At 38.9% G+C, this 8,568-nt stretch overlaps 1 long non-coding RNA gene across 2 annotated transcripts; it reads left to right on the forward strand.

The window, feature by feature from the left end:
• Window positions 1-5,961: 5,961 nt before the first annotated feature.
• On the forward strand, window positions 5,962-6,337 carry LOC119490184. 2 transcript variants are annotated; one of them, XR_005207351.1, is made up of 2 exons: window positions 5,962-6,021; window positions 6,178-6,337. It is a non-coding gene; the product is annotated as an uncharacterized LOC119490184 (long non-coding RNA). The 2 variants fall into 2 exon arrangements; XR_005207350.1 differs by having other exon boundaries at window positions 5,966-6,021; window positions 6,162-6,337.
• Window positions 6,338-8,568: the final 2,231 nt, after the last annotated feature.

Consider the following 8,568-nt stretch of genomic DNA (forward strand, 5'->3'; position numbering starts at 1 on the left):
ACGATTCAATCGGAATGGAAACACTGAGTTACGTCTGATGATTTTGTGGGAATTTCGGTTTGAAGTTTGGAGGAAAGGGACGTTGTTTTACAGTGAAAGGTCGCTGGAAAAGTTGTTCTGACATGTTGATTGTTTTCAGTTAAGCAAATGATGCAGGAAGAGCTGGGGAGAGTTCTGGGAAATGTGGTCATATGGTAATTACACTAAGGTGTTGCTGTTTATTTGACGATGATATATAGATTTTTAAAAAGCTACACTTGCATGTTTAACTACATTAAATTTGAGTGACCTCTGGTTTTCTTTAGCCACTTCATAATGTCTGATATAATCTTTGATTTAGTTTTTTGTCCTTGCCCTCACCCTGACACGCAGAGGAGGTGGAGAGTGGAGGAGGGTTGTGTTTCTACCTTGGTAACTGGTCCCAGTGGGGCTGCTTCCTTGCTGTACCTTCACCTGAACCCTGCCTCCCCAGAGAGCCTCCACATCACAAACATGTCTTGCATCATTAGCGGGACCTGCTGTTACCCTGCAGCCAGACCCCCATGATACACTCTGTGGGAGAGATCAGCCGTTACCCAACACACAGTGAACGTACTGCACATGTACAGAAAGACGTAGCTTTAAACGTATTAGAATAAGGACAAACCTTCACTCATGTCCATTATTTAACTCACAGTGTGATGAGGACTTCTGTAATGCTGAGGGTTACACTAATATTTATTTCCTATTATGAGAGGATTTTTTTAATACTGACATGAATACGAGTCGGCAAGAATCATAAGACATTTCATATCATCTTAAAATAAAATATGTCTGCATCTTCAATCAGTTGTATGACACTTTAGAAATCAATCCAGTCCATAGTTGTTAGTAGTGCGCTATTTCCTGTCCTATTATGGATTATTATTTAAGCCATTAATGGTGTGTATGCAGTATAGGCAGCTCACAAATTCTCATATATCCTGGGACATCAGATAATAAAAGTGAAGTTAAAAGTAATGAAACGAAGCAGTTTAACCAAAAAGTCCAGTTCTACCTGAATAGTTTTAGAGGCTAATATGAAAATAATTCATCAATTCACAAGAGAAAAAAAAAAAAGTCTGAAAAAAATATAGTTGTATTTTCAATAAACAGTTTCATGTTGTCCTTTTCCACTGCAGGAACTTATCCAGGAACCCACAAACGTTTTTAGGGAACTCAGGGAATTCACCTGCATTTCAAATGGAGGAACAAGGGCCTTTTTTTTATTATTTAGTTCCTCTGCTGTGGTTCCTGGTCCCCCAAAAGTCCAGAGGTAGCACATTCTGATAAGTGAGTAACACTGAGAGTCCCTGATTGGTCAAACTTAAAGCTTTAAGCTGCTACAACAGCAGCAGCATTCATTCAGACAGTATATGCTGCCTGTATCAATATTGGGACTTGGGGAGGAAATTTCTTGTAATGTTTATTGACGTTCAAAAATCATATAGTCGACTTCCTGTCAGTTGTGCATCAGTCAACTACAAGAACAATGATTACTCTGTATCCTGTGTCTCTGTCGAGTCGTCACGGTTGTTCAAATGTGGTGTAAATACAAGCAGGATTGAACAAGAAGGACTTTTAGTTCTAGGGACTCCTTAGTTCCTGGTGCCATTTGGTTGAACAGTGCTAATTGTCCAGGTTGTTCTCGTACACCTCAGAAAAGTAATGCACTGTAATTTGTATACAGTATATTCCACAAAATCAATTTGCATGTAATCCAGGAAGTATAAAGAGCGAAAAACGCAGTGAAGGGAGGAGGTCGGGGTGGATGGGTGGATCAAGAAACACCGGCCTTTTACCCAGGAGACCTCTGTTCATATCCCATGTGAAACCAGAAGTCAACGTTGAAATATTTAGTAACTCTACCTTTGTAGTTATTTTAATCTGAGCCACAATCTTTTCCTAAACATAACTAAGTAGTTTTGTGCTTAAACCTAACCAAGTTATTTCCTGTGAAGACTGAGGTTTATTTTGAAAAGCCTGTATGCATGAAATTTACACGTGCGTCACATGTTGCTGGACATTCGTAGGAAAATACATGAAAAATGAGGAATAACTTGTCGTTAGATATCATGCGAAACCGTTGTATGAGGATACGTTGAATTGTCACCATTCTAGTGCAGGAAAAGGAATTCAAATGTTAGATACTCATCACCACCAAACATTTAAAAAAATGTATGAAAAATAAAAAAACAGTAACTGTTTTTTATGATAAAACTATGATTTTACCAACGCTTTTCTAAACCAGTTATGATTGGTATACAAAAATGTTTTCACATAAAAACAGTTAACTGGGCTGATCTGGATGAGAAAGGAGTTCTTTCTCAATGGAAATGTAATTGTAAAACTCTATTACTAATAATATAATAACTGTAAATTCACACTGATCAAACGATTATCAGCTGTGTGTACTGCTCCAGAGGATGATGTTTCCCTCTCATGCAATGGGCACTCATCTTCTGTTAGTGCCATTCAACATGTTTCATGCCTGGATGAATTCAACATACACATAAACTAAAGCGTATAGCTCTTCCTCTGAAAATCATTGTTATTCCCAGCATGCTAATGCTTCAGTAAACACATTACACAGCGAGCTAATTACACCAGACCAAATAGAAAGTCTTTTGGAAGAAAACAGGCAGGTGTGTTTGGAGATGGTGAGCCGTCATAGCACCTCATAATGCCCTCAAACTGAACACAAACAAACCCTTTAAAGCTTTGACAATGCCACGTTTCGCCGTGAGGCAGGCGAGGCTGACATGCTATTTAAAGTAGGGCACAATGAATGATGACCTTGAGGTCAGCATTTACGCTCATTTCCTAAACAAACTGCAACGTCTCGACTGTGAATGACTGAAACTTGACCCAGCCAGCAGCTCTGCAGCTGTGTTTGACAGGCAACAAGAGTCAAACTTTAGAGTGTGTGTGTGTGTGTGTGTGTGTGTGTGTGTGTGTGTGTGTGTGTGTGTGTGTGTGTGTGTGTGTGTGTGTGTGAGAGTGTGTGAGCGACTGCACATGTAGGTGTAAGACAGACAGGAATCCATTCAGAGACATTGATCTTGAAGATGTACTTGGGGGGGATTATGATTACATGGCATATCTGCTCTTTTTGTTCTGTATTTTTGAATGTTTTGTCTATTAATAAGCAGAAGCGGAAGAAGTAAATATTACATCTTACTTGCAAAAAACACGTTGTATTCATTGTTGTTTTTACTTTTACTTATTTTTGAAGTTACCTTTTTTGACATCAAGAGGACATAATACATCAAAACAACAACTATGTACAGATTGGTAAAATTAGAAGCTCTGTCAAGCACTATAGTAGTTCTTTAGCTTGAAGTAAAATGGACTGCCAGCCTTCAATTGTCTCATTCATATGGTGCAGTGTAGAGACAGTGTGTGGAGGTTTGGGTCATTGATAAGTGTTTGCCTTCAACACCAGCGTCCTGAAACACGTCCTGTTTAAACTAGTTGTCATTGATGATGTTTTTCTTATTTACCTATTGTATGACTAACTTTCATTAACATTTAGTTTAGTTTATCTGAGAAGGGACAGAGCAAATTTATGAATACACATGGTATAAAAAGGCTATTTTTCATCTGTATTCCCTGGCCAAGGTGTTACAAAAGGCTTCCTAAAATACATCAAAAACAGAAACATAAACAGGGCATGCAGGTTAAATGTTGGAAATGTTGCAAATTCATTTTAACGCCACTAATTCCTTTAATGCATTCACGCAATCAATCTTTCGGAGGTTGTTGTGGGCTACTGAAGATACTGGCATCATCTGAAACTAGCAAACCTAAAGAATCCAAGAAACCAAGAATCCATTGGTACCAATCATCTCATACTAGCTTGTTGCAGAGGAGGTTAAATAACGCTCCAAACGTGCGCTAAACGCTGGCGAAGAAATATTGTCATGGCCATTTTCAAAGGGGTCCGTTGACCTCTGACCTCAAGATATGTGAATGAAAATGGGTTCTATGGGTACCCACGAGTCTCCCCTTTACAGACATGCCCACTTTATGATAATCACATGCAGTTTGGGGGCAAGTCACAATCAAGTCAGCACACTGACAGCTGTTGTTGCCTGTTGGACTTGAGTTTGCCATGTTATGATTTGAGCATATCTTTTATGCTAAATGCAGTACCTATGAGGGTTTCTGGACAATATTTGTCATTATTTTGTGTTTGGCAATTGATATCCAATAATAAATATATACATACATTTGTCTAAAGAAGCATATTATACAACCCACTCCCATGTTGAGAAGAGTATTAAATACTTGACAGATCTCCCTTTAAGGGACATTTTGAACAGATAAAAATGTGCAAATAATTTGCGATTAATGTATGGTGGGTTTTGATCATGTATGAACTCTGTATATTGCTCCATTTATCTCTTTGCTTGTCACCGACTGATCACAGCAGCAGTTTGTTTCTAAACCAGCAGATGAGCCAAACAGGTGTGTTGTGGAATAAGATGCACTAATAATTGGTATGCCTCACTCCGCTTCCCTATGGCAACTGCCCCATTGGAGATTATGGGATACGACCGCGCCATCCACACACTGCATCCCGCCCTAAATCCTTCGGGGCCAATTACCCGCTGCTGGTGGCACGCCGCAAGTCAGAGCACGGCTGCGGCTGCTAGACAGCTTGTGTGAACGCTGTTCCCTTGGTGATTCTCTGGCTTTATGAAGAGAAATGAGGCTTGTTTCTCCTCACAACCGGGAAAAGACAAAAGTTCAATATACAATTTTAAATATTGAAATGTAGAAAAAGTCAAACACCTGACATAATGATGTATTCTATATTTTCTATATCTACTGTGAGGTGGCGTGGGGGCTTTGCTGTTGAGGCAGACAGGGAGCTAATTGGCGAGAGACTTGGTAGAAATCAGTGGTTGAGTGCTGATCAGTGTAATGAGGGGCCTTTAAACATCACACCTGGGCTAAATCCTCCAATTTCCTCTAAGAGAATGTAAATCTCTGTAATTATCCCATAGTCACCTGAGCAGCAGGGCAGACCGAGGAGACAGGTGGATAAAACCCTGAGTGGACAGATGCTGCATATTGTGAGATGAGGCCTCTAATTTGGGAAAACCTATGAGAACAGCAGCTTTACATTGTGTCTTTGGCCATTCAGAGACTATGGAAATATTGTTATTCATTATTCAGCTCTGATGAATATGTTATAACGCAGGATATTGTTCAAGATCAGTTTCATGGGGTGATTTACAGTACAAGGTGTCTATTTACTATAATACATGCAAAGCAAAGTATCAGCACACAGCCTCATCAACATGGTATTAGTTATCGATTATATTCATTATATTATACATATACTTGTTTACAGTTTTTCCAATAGTTATAGTTCTCTAAATTAAGCATTAATTAAGCATTTCTGGCAACATACTATCTAAAAGTGAATGAGTCATCTTTACTTTGTAGACTGTACAGTAGAAAAAGATAGTAAGTGACAGCATTGCTGCAGTAAAAGCTTTTCTCTATTATTTTTTATGTGTACTGTTGCCATAGAGTCACAATGACTCAGACGAACAGTGGAGTAATAACCTTATGAAGCATAGAGAGCCAGAGTAAATTACTAAAATTTAACAACTTAATGCTTCATCCACACACTCTTGTCACAGCGGAGGAAACCACATTGCTGTCGCCAGAGGAGTGACAACTTAATTCGGCTCATTTTCTGTAACCAGTGTAGCATTAAAGCTGAATTAGGCGAGATTGGAGCAAATATGATTAAAAAAAGTTATTTTTATAAAACGGTTGCTATATCGTGACATTAGTACATGAAACGGGTAACCTGAAAAAAATCGTGTGCCTCTGTGTCCTCAGAGTGTCCTCCGGTGCTCCTAATGGCATCTGCAAGATTTCACAGACCGGAGGAAAACAAGCACTAAGAGCTGATCTGAGGTTTGCTGTCTGTGAGAGCCGTCTGTCAATCACTCGCGAACTCCGACCAAACGGTCAAACTAGGTAGCGTTGATCAAATATGAATCAATATTATGTTACGTTAATGCCTATTTTTGCCAAAAATATACTGCCTATTGCCACTTTAATGTATGGGGGAATTAACAGGCTACAAGCAACATACTTTAATGCCACACTGGTTACAGTAAGTGAGCCCAACAGTGGGCTGGTGACCAGCGGCAGCGCTGGATCTAACGGTTCCTGCACCTCACTCCCCACCTCTGGAGAAGGACAAGCCACCGGCGAGCTGCGACCAAACTTTATGGTCCCACTGATGTGTGTTGTCACCATTAAATCTTGTTATGGTGATGATAACTAACAACAATCGTCATTTTCTTTTGTACTAGTCAAATGACCACGGAAAACAAACAACATGTCCGTTCTACTCCTATTTTATTTCTTTGTATGTGACATTACAGTAGTGCAATATGCAAGTGCATAATCAGGTTGAATTTGAAATTAGCTTTTGATGCCGTATCTTATAGCCTATTTATCACAAATCAAGTGCTGGATGCTTTTTCCCAAACAATACCACAATGTTTAACATATTAATGCTGGTTGAAAATCAACTTACAGAAACTTGTCACTAAAGAACATTCAACCTTCTTATAGGTGAAAACTCTGTCTTGCAGGAAATTAAGAATCTAGCTCATTGTTAATCACTTGTACTCACTTAAATCACAATGTTTTGGGTCTCAGACCTTCATCAGGAATATGTGTTTTTACCTGAAGGGATAGACAAAGTATTTGGTTCCTTCTCTGTAATGCCCTTAAAAGCACGGACTGATTTGAAAAGCCTGAAGTTAGTTAAGTTAAATAATTAATGTATGGTTGTTGGATATGTTTTATGAGCAAATACCACTCACTTAGACTCACTTGTATTTTAAGAAGACATATTGTGCCCTCCAAGGTCACCTTGTGGTTCTCAGTTGGCTAAACACCATAAAAGCTACATCAAGACTTCAGTTAGAGGCCTGAGGGGAGATACGTTTCCAGCTTTACTAGTCACCTCGGATACTGAATGCAGATTAGAGAAGGGCTACATGGAAATGTTCTGCAACAGCACATAGGGAAAGATGAAACAAACATGAGTCATTGTTTACCTTTTCTCAGTTAACAAGCTGTGGCATTTATCCAGACTGTGATCCACACGACTGCTGTCAGGTTACTGTAAAGACACATATAAACCCTGCTGTCAAGATGCTTGTTAACTTAATATGTTTTACAGTGAGCAAGGTTTTACTTGTCTCAGGTTTGGACCAATCTCATCTATTAATCCCCAGGATGTCTGATGCGGTTGGTACATCCAGTGCACAGACCCATTCATGATTATAGTGTATCCATAAAGAAAAAAGAAAACAAGACCTAAAGCTGTGGGAGGTGAGTCAGGGAAAAGTGCATAATAAATCAAAAGCCAAATTGCAAACTGGGACAGAAAAAGTATGCCTTTATAGCAAAGAAAAACACATCTATGTCTATTTTAAATGGAGCCTGTGAGGTGTAATGTAGAAAAAAAGAGTTAATAAGGGAATTTTTGTTTTGTTATTGTTGGTGCCACTGTCGCAAACGTAACTGGATCGCTTTCCATTTCCCTCAGAGCCTAGCAACCACCAACACAGCCCAGGCACACTAAATGGCGTTTGAATGACACGGTAATTCACAAGTCATTTTGCATGCAATAAGAACGCCGTTCTTGCTTTTGGCGTGTCATTTGTACACAATGTAGTCTGTATGTAAACACATCTGCATAAATATGCTACGCTCAGAGCTAGTGACGTAGAATAAAAAGTGAGAAAGACCACTTTTGGTGGACGGGTCCAGCAAACAGGACTTTCAACCAGGAGACCGGTGTTTGAGAGCGGTGTTTTGTTTTCTAAATTACATTAGTGACATTTGTTAAATCGTTTTTTAGAGACGTTTGTCATATGATTCCCATACTTCTGTTACGTTTGTTTCCGTACGTATTTTACTTAGTTCACATACTTATTTTAGGTCCAACCATGATGTTTTTCCTAAACCTAACTAAGTGATTTTGGTACCTCAACCTGAGGCCGTTATTTTATTTTTTGTTGCGTAGCATAAAAATTACACACGAAAGGGCTAAAATGCATTTTCATGTCACGCAAAATGTCCTTGTAATGTCATACTAATTATACGCCTTCCCATGAGATCAAGTTGACCAACAACACAGGACACACTGCATTTTGTTGTCCACAGTTACTTTGGTTGTTGTACCGTCTGCCATTTCCGCTACTGAGGCATCCCTGTCTCCTAAAAATTAAAAAAGTTCCCATACAAGGAAACTGCATTGTGATGTACATTTTGAGGAAAACGTATTTTATCGCGGATTACGTTTTCTCAATTTCCTTAACGTTCATTCCTTGTAGATTCACTTACATCATCTTTAATTCATTGATTTTATAATTAGTCTATGAATTAGCCTCAAGGGCCATCACAAGGAAACAAGAACAAAACACTTCACATGATAATTTACTTCATGATAATTTAAAGCAAACAACTTGTCTATTGACACTTTGTAGAAGACGACAAAGA

Source organism: Sebastes umbrosus, chromosome 6 (genome assembly GCF_015220745.1).
Source record: "Sebastes umbrosus isolate fSebUmb1 chromosome 6, fSebUmb1.pri, whole genome shotgun sequence".
NCBI lineage: Eukaryota > Metazoa > Chordata > Actinopteri > Perciformes > Sebastidae > Sebastes > Sebastes umbrosus.